General features: G+C 41.9%; 1 protein-coding gene across 1 annotated transcript in view; it reads left to right on the top strand.

Annotated features, from left to right (window-relative positions):
• Nucleotides 1–222: 222 nt before the first annotated feature.
• Nucleotides 223–8,903, top strand: part of PTN (pleiotrophin) — a gene marked incomplete at its 3' end in the record, with an annotated part of 48,570 nt that continues 39,889 nt past the window's right edge. The window contains exon 1 of the mRNA XM_080363781.1: nt 223–263. The remainder of the gene's footprint in view (nt 264–8,903) is intronic.

Below are 8,903 nucleotides of genomic sequence, written 5' to 3'. Positions count from 1 at the left end.
GAGTTGCTAGTGCCACTCCCAGGAAGCTTGGCTTGTTCACTGAATTAATGATGAATGAAGTTTAATGATTGCTGCCTCTTGAGTGATATCTTTTCACCAGGCCACTAAAAAAGGAATTAAATTGTGGCAAAGGGATTGGGCGAATGAAAGGGAATCATGCCTGATTAGCTTTCGGAAGGAGGAAAAAAAAAAATCTCATGCTTCAGAACGGTAATTGCTCTGCAAGGGGCAGCTATCTCCTGGAGTTATCACTTAATCTCTGGGTAGGCTCTCTTCTGAGTTGTACTTAATGGGTAAGCTTTGGACTGGCCTTCAGTGAAAAGGAGAACTGCATTACCATTTCTCTGCCAGGATAAGGCAGGAAGGCATTCTTGGGTAAGAATTTGCCTCTTGCTGAGATCTGCCCTTCACAGCTTTTCTCCCATAAGCATCCCAGAATGCCCTGCTGGCTTCTGCCTAATATTTGGTGTGTTTGAGATGAATTTTGATTGGTTATTCTGGGAAGTAATCAGTGATATAAATATCCCAGTATAATCTATGACACTTATCTAATACCTTCACAAAAGATTCAGGGTTTAGGGAATCACTTGCCACTGCTTCTTGCCTTCCTTCTGTCCTGCTTATCTCTTTTTCAAGTGCTGTAGGTAAGTAAGCTCTTTGGATCTGCTGCTTCTCTGACTTTCCTTTCTCTCCCTCTCTATCACTAACATCAGCAAGCTTCCTCGGCTCTATAGGATGGCATGCAGTAGCACACTTTCCTTCATCTGACATTGGGATACATGGTGTCATTTAACTTTTTTCTTTTACTATGCATCTGTTTCAGATGCCCTGAAAGAAGGAGCTGTTTGCCAATGCAGTTGTAGTGAGGTTGTGAGAAATGGGGTTATTAGAGGAACACACCAGAAAACTGATGCTATGTCTGAGTGAATAAGCTATTGCCTCTCAAGTGCCTTTGCTCCCTAGTGCTAAAAATTGCCTTGATATTTGATTAATATCACATAGCAAGACAAATCGAACTATGTGATGCAAAGATGATGTGGAGGAAAGGCAAGTATATGCATTAGGGGCAAAATAACTCTAAAGTAGGAGATTCAATGAAGGGAATTTCAACACTACACACAGAGCTTTGTTTCTAGTTATATTTTTGCCTTGCAATGAGTTGCTTATCCTTTAGGCACTCACTGCAATTTCTTTTCAGACATTTCTCCCTTCTCCCCTTCAATTTCCATCCTTTCCTGGTAATCAGACAAGAAAATCTATCTGGGGAAGAGGCTGAGGAAATAACTCCTCCTTCCCAAATAACAGCATCTTTCTTGGCAGAATCTGCAGTTTTTGCAAGTGAACTATGTTCCCTCACACCTCCTGTGCTTTTCTTTTTCAAATCACATAACTTCCTGCATGAGGTAACCTTTTCTATCTCAGTCTGTCTCTCTCCCTTGCTTGCTCTCCCTCTGGCTTGCTTTTCAGTCAGCGTTGCTCTCTAGGTCCCTTGCTCGGTGATGAATGAGTTTCATTCATCTTTCTTTTGGGGGCTCTGTGAAAAGCTTTAGATTTCGCCTGCTCCCATTTTTTCGCTTGGCTATTCATTTCCATGGTGATGGAGAAAGGAGGGGGGTGGCAGAGTGGGTGGCAGTGGGGCCAGAGGTCAAGAGTGGCCACTTTCTGAATTAAAGCTTTGAATTCCATTAAAGGTGACACGTTGTAACCTGGAGTAACTCTCCAAGAACTTGGCTGTCAAAGTCATCAAAGCAAAAGGAGAGGGAGGCAGGAGAAAGAGAGAGATCAGAGGAGGAGGAAACCAAGTGCTTGGAGTTGCTGTCAGGATTACATCTGGTGACTTAATATAGGGGTAGTTCATTTGTGTTGCCATACACTGGGCTTCAGTGAGGCCACGCTCCAAAATCTGCATACAGATATGGTGTGAAAAGTAGAGAGGATTCCCCTCACCCTTTGATCAACAAATGTAATCTTCTGTTCAAGTCTGTCTCCAAGAAATGGGAGGGGGAAATTGAGTATACATAAGTATCCTGGCCAGTTTGGGATTTCATTATGTTATTTTTTCATTTCTTTCACAGAGATGCCAGGAAGACTCAGCCAACAAAGATGAGAGATGTTTTCTTGGCATTGTATAAATAGTCACTGAGAGAAAGTTTATGTCCCAGAAGACAGCATGTGAAGTAGAGCAAAGTGTATCAAGCTGTTTCCAAACATCTAAAATTTAGGGGTATTGAAACCACTAAATTTGGAAACATGCCAATCCTTGTATAAAAAAAAAAATCTAAACCAAAAGAAAATCTGCTGGACTTTGTCATTTGCAGAAGTTACTTCTCTGAAGGTTGATTACATGAGGAAGGAATTGACAGGAGGTACCAGGACTTTGTGCCACATGTGCATGATATATTCTGAATTCACATCTACTCTTTGAATCATCTCATCATGGTGGTAATCAGGGTTTGTATTAAAACTCCCCTTTCTCACTCGTGCCATCTGATGAGTCAGTGGTTCAAAACGGAACTTGCTGTTACTTCCCAAGTGCGTAATCTTTCTTGTGGCACTATTGAGTTGCAGTACTTGTTATTCTTCTCTCCTCAAGGTGATCCAGTTCTTCTTTTATGATGTCTTGATCCTAATGTGTATAACCAGGAAAACCTGCTAATTTTGTAGTATATAAAGCTTTTTGCCATTGGTCTCATCTGTTTTCTGTTTTCAATGAAAATGCACAAGTCTGGTACTAAACTCCTTATGGATCTTGCTTTGAAACCTCACCCAGACACAATATTTCTGAAATAGCTAAATCTATTCAGATTTTGCTGGACTATACTCTTCCTGCCAATCCTGAGGATGTCGCTGTCAAAAACTGTGCTGTGCACACAGCAGCCAAGGTTTATAAAAGTCTCTTTGTACTCTGAATCACATTTGATGCAAAGCCTTCATCATCCAGGTCAAGTTGGCACATCTCTCAGGGTACTTGATACCTCTTAGCTATGTCTTTCTCATCATTATGGTACCTCTGCCTGTCCTACCATTCACTAGCATCCCTGAGCTTCCTTGTGGCCCCTGTAGCAAATGGGTTAACATGTTTGAGGTGGAGGAGGATTCTGTGTTTTTCTGTGGCTAGAAAATTGCGGCTTTCATTGCTGGAGGCCGTTCGGGTTCTTTGCTGAAAGTAAACTGTGACAGACTCTTGCCTGTGTTTTACTATTGTGTTTTTCATTACTATTTAATTAATATCAAAAATTATTTCCAGAATATTTTAAATTAGCAACCTTAAACCCATATTTTTGTGGGTATTTCCTCCCTCTGTGTGGTATATAAGACAGTAGTAGCCAGTAATTGGTCTAGTAGGATAACTTTTTTTTCTCTTTGTCATTTCTTCACTTTTTTAGCAATAAACACAAACTCAAACCATAAGGAACACTGGATTTTTCAGATTAAAATGCACAAATCCTGCATCTTTGTGATGCAATAAAAGTAAAAACTGAGACTGTGAATAGTGACCATAGGAGATGAAAATGATGAATTACGAAAGTGATTAGAAAAGTTTGACATCCATATACTTTTTTTCTTTTTTTTCAGGGGGAGCATGATTGGAGAAGATAGGGAAGGAATAGTTTGATGTGCCAGAAAAACTGAGAAGCAAAGGAGGAATAGATGCTTATATTACTGAATTAATGAGAACTCCGTCAGTCACATGTAACTCTAAAGATGTGAAAAGTCCTCTAATTAGGGAGAGCATCAGTTGTAATGTGTATTAGTCCATGCTAAAGGAGAGACTGCTGAGAGAACCAGCTCTAACTTTGGAGAAGTGCTGCAGCTAATAATGGCAACTAGACCAGCCAGGGAAAGGATCAAAACTGTAACAGCAGCCGCTGGTTCAGAGGTATGCAAACTCAGGCCGAGGGGACCTCAGAAATAGGGCAGAGACAAAGCATCGTAGGTCTTTTTACATGAAAGGTAGAAGGAAGCAGTGCAAAGGCTAAGGGAGGGGAGTTTCTTTCTTAATGAGGAAGATATTGGCCTATTTTAGTAGACTCAGATTCTCTGTCTGCCAGCACCAGAATAAGAGGGAGCTGCTATCCTTTCAGCTCTCTTATTTATAATTATAGCATTTGATTGGCAGTTTCTCTGTATCTGAATGATGGTGATGCTCATTGCAGCATGTTCTCAATGCAAGGAAGCTGCCTCAACAGCAGCTCTTGTAGCAAGTGTACTGGCCCATGAACCAGGGCTGTTGTCTTTTCCCCCTTGAGAGGTTTGGCTCCTTTTTTAATCTGCTTTTGCTGGTGAGATGCTTGTTTGATATAAATCTGCTCCAGCAGGACTTTCAGTTTTGTTAGTCCTCTAATCCTTTCACCTGAAAGAGAATAAACAAGAAATGAAGACAATGGGGAGGAAGTGCAGGGATTTGATTTAATTCAGAGACTTGACTTACCTGTTCTGCTGTGCTCAATCCTACTTTTCCACATATACTTTCCTTCGTGAGACAGTCCTGTAGTTTCACCCAGTGGGATGTTGCCTTGCTTACTCGTCCTACATTTCTATTTATTTTCATGCCTGCTTGTAATATCTTCTTCCCCTCTCTGTAGCAAACCCACTTGTTAATGTTGATTCTGCTTAAAAGAGCCAGTACCAGGAGTAATCACAAAGCTGACCTCATTGCTAATCTGTGTGTTATCTGAGTGGGAGTACTCTGCCTTGCAGAGATGGTAATAGGATTGACTGGGTAAAGCACAAGCAGTTTTCCTTCCTCTGTCAAGCCATTTTGAGAATTAAGATGCAGAAATACAGCATTGCGTAAGTTATAATAATTATGCCTTCTATTTAGAGATGTATCTTGCTGAAAAGCAGACATGACAAAACATTAAATCACAGGACTTGTGCCTCCCTAGCTGGTTTGGTCTATACTGTAAAACTAGCACATGCTAGTGTGGATGCCACACAGTGATGTGGATGCTCCAGGATTGGGAGAAGCAAAACCCAACATCACACCAAGGGAGTTTGACCAGCTCTGTGAGTGTCCAGCCTTGTACAAAACCAGGCCTGCTTGTGGTGTCAGGCACAAGGGAGATGGTGGGGCTCTTCCTGGCTAAGAACAGCACTGACAGAACACTGAACAGAGCTCACAGATTGAGCATTGACACAGGTTGCCCAGAGAGGTGTTGGAGTTTACACCCTTGGAGATATTTGAACGCCATTTGGACGTGTTCCTGGGCAACTGGCTCTAGGTGGCCCTGCTTGAGCAGGGGATTGAATAAGATGACTCCTAGAAGTTTCTTCCAACCTCAACCATTCTCTGATTCTTATAAAGACCAATTCTGTGACTCCTGAGCAATTGTCTTGTTCAGCCTTGCACCCCATCTCTCCCCTTCTGCTGGTCAATTTCTATGTTACAGAATAGCAGTGTATGCTGGTGGAGCTGAAAAGAAGGGCATGCACCTGTGTATTATGTTAAAAGAGAAGGCGACAAATTATACTAAATTAACTTTTTACTTGGAGGAACTAAGATAAGAAATGTTGCCATTTTAGCTACTGTTCTAGTCATGTGCACAGGCTGACATCCTGATAAAGTTTTGTCTTTGAAGTGACAATGTTCTTACTCATTCAAAGGGACTTAATTGTGGTGTATGACAGCCTGGAGCTGCGGGGAAATTAGACTTATGTTGTGGTTTACACTGATGCACTGAAGACTGCCATGCTTTCTAAGCATCCTTGTGTTGTCTTTGGTGGTGAAGCAGGGAAGCCAGCATAGCCAGGAGCTAGGTTTGATGGGAAGCCATCTAAATCAGAATTGTCTTTGCTTTGGAGGAAAGGCCAAACCTTCAGTATATACAGAGGAACAATTGGATGTTTTGTGCAATCTGGGTGGTGTGCAGAGGCCTTGATTGCATGAAGTGTTTAAATATGGCTTTCGTGGAACCCATGAGGATAAAAAGCTGATAGAAAAAACTGGTAAGAGAATGAGCTGCTGTCAGCTGGGCACTGGGATGGCTTCAACTCCTCGTTCCTTCTTGCCCCCAGTCTCCTTTGTTACTAAGAGCTCTCCTTTTTCTAGTCAGAGTTATTTCTGGGTCATTAAGGAGGAAGATAAAATCTGTGAGGCTTGTGAGGCAGTTAGCTTAATCATCCAACCTTCTTCTGGCAGAAAGCTCCTTACAACCAGCCTCTCCTCTGGCAGTGGCAGCAGGGAGCGTGGAGGAAGTGGGGTGGGGTAGCCTAGATCACAGCTCTGGAAATAGGTACTGGAAATCCCACTCTTCTGACGTGGAACTCCCATCCTTAAATCCCTCACAGCCTTTGATTTACGTAAATGTTTATACAAGAGAGAGTCAAATTCCTCTGACCTTCTAGCAGTTGGAAACCTGACATCTACCTGTAACTGTTTTCACTTAAATTCTGTAGAGTTTAGTGGTAATAACGATTAAATTCTGTGTTTCCATCATTTGAAATCTTACAGGGTGCTTTTCTTTAAAGTCTAGCTCTTAATAAGTTCCAGCATAATTAAGTTATCATCATCTTGGATTGAGAAGAGAATTTTCTGAAGTATTTATTTTCCTCCTTTTTCTTCACTGAGTTTCTAAAAATGTCAGAACACAGAAACTAGTCGCCTCCTCTTAGGATGTTTGAGCAACTGCTTCATCACAGTCGGGCTGAGCTTCATATGCAGGTACTTTCTGTATCAGCCTTGCTCTGTAATGCATAGCCTGCTTGTTGCTGTGTCTCCTGGCCCATTCCATTCCTAATCATCATCTCTAACTCCATTTAATCTCATCTCTTTTAGGCCTTTGCTGCCTCTGATACAGTCCTCTACCCTGAGAACTTTCAGAGTCTTTTCCTTGAGTGACAGAGTTGGGACTGATTGTTTCTTTGTTCAGTGTATTTAACATACAGACAGCTTTTGTCCCGTCCCTGGCAGCTTTTGGAGACTGTTTCACATGTCTGTATAACATATATATGCAACATCTGTAAAAGCAGAGCCTGATTCCCTCCTACCCCCCCACCCCAATCTTGCAAACCTCTGAGCTGTAATAGAGAGTCATCATTGTGCATTCCCTGCATCGTTTGAGTTCTGCTCACCCCTTTGTGGTGGCTGTAGCATAGATGCTGTGTGACACTGAAGCAAGGGCCCTGTTGCTCTCCCTCCACTGCAAATGTCTGCAGTAATTCAAGTATGGAACATGGCACAAGACTGCCTCTAGGAATTGTATCCCTGGGAGAGAAGGACCAGTCTGATGCCCAGCTGAACTGAGCTTTTCTTTGCATACAGGTGCAGTCAGTCAGGAAGGTGGCATTCATTGGGAAATGGGTGCAGGTCTAGGGGCTCAAGGGGTGGGAATAAGGTTACAAAGCATTGCAGCTGACCTGTGTGAGATCCAGCCCTGGCTCTGGGAGGACTTTTGGAGGGAATCAACTCTTGAATCTTATGCTTCATATATATCACTTAGGAGAAGTCTGTAAAAATAGGCTCTGGGGCTTCTTGCATGGTCACTTTGTTCAGGTCCCAGGTGTAGACCTTGTAGGTGTAAACTGTGCAGTACTTTCTACATGCTTACTTTTTTTCCTATTTATATAACTTCTGAATGAAGTGCCCTTTTTTTGCAGGTGAGGTGTGTGTGCTGAGACTTTACCTTGTAATAATATCTTCAGCAATGAATAAGACCTCAAGTGACAGGTCATGTAGAAACACAGTGTTATATTATATTTGCCTTTTTTTTTTTTTTTTCTTTTGAAGGATTAGTAGACAAGGGATATGAACAAATTTGAATCCAAGTCCCTGTCCTCTTCTCACTGTGTTTGTTGTGACTGGATCATGACTTTTGTCTTTTTCTGGAACACTGCAAATCAGGCAAATGTTGACTCTGAAAAGATCAAGCAAATAATTTCTGCCCTTCTTTGGTTTGTACTGTTGCAGCATGGGTGCAGATCAATGAAGTGAATCAGAAGTCTAATATCTGCCTTGATCTGTAAGGAAACATGGTCATTTGGGTGGAGCAAGATGCTGATAGCAGAGACCCAGACTTTATTTCCATCCCTTCCAAGGGCCAGTCCTGGTGTGGTAGTGAGAATGTATTGCATGTCTCTGTGCACTAGAGCATCATAGTAACTAGCAGAGCTGCTCTAGGGATCCAGGAACAGCATAAGACTAGTTGCTCTACTGAAGCTCTAATTTGCTCATCACTTTTGGCTGATGTGATTAGCAGTCAAGGCTAATTACTTGCAGGAATGCTCCCTCTTGCCATCCTGAATCCACACATGAAAAAGCTGGTGTTATGATCCTTGGCAATGTAAGCTGTTCTTCCTTCTTTCCATCGTAGAAGAAGATACAAATATGAATGAAATGGAAACAGAAGAATGCTTCAGGATCAAATATCCTCTTTCCTCAACTCTTCTTCTTTCTGTGTTCTGCTTTGTGTGGCTCTGTCTCTCCTATTGCTAGAACAAAGAATGGCAGAAATAGTCTGTTGGTGAAGAAATGAGTGAAAGTAACTGGTAAACAGATATACAGTGTGTTTATTTCTTTGTAAGTAAATGTGATGAAGTGGCCCAAGGAGGGCATGGTAGAGAAGGAAGTTAACTGAAATGGTCTGGAGCTGTAAGCAAGTCTGGATTTAACCCTGCCTTCCTGCATGCATGTGTGCCAACTGCTCTTCATTAGAGAGGGAGACAGTCTTACCCAAAAGCTGAACTCTTTTCTTAGCAAAAAGTAAAAATAGAAAAGAGCCAACAGGTTTCAGTATACCTCGTGCATCACAAACTATCCAGAAAGAACAAAAAACCTAATCTGGTTAGGCTGGATTTGGGGTTTGATTCCCGTGTGGGCACACATCATAGAAGGTGTATTCAGCTTTGTTGAGCTAATTGTTTAGGAGTGGAATCAAGAGTTATTAAGATTGATGTACAGGGAG

The sequence above is a fragment of the Nesoenas mayeri genome (genome assembly GCF_963082525.1).
Source record: "Nesoenas mayeri genome assembly, chromosome: 1".
In the NCBI taxonomy this organism is placed as follows: Eukaryota; Metazoa; Chordata; class Aves; order Columbiformes; family Columbidae; genus Nesoenas; species Nesoenas mayeri.
This window is presented reverse-complemented; position numbering and strand designations above follow the sequence as displayed.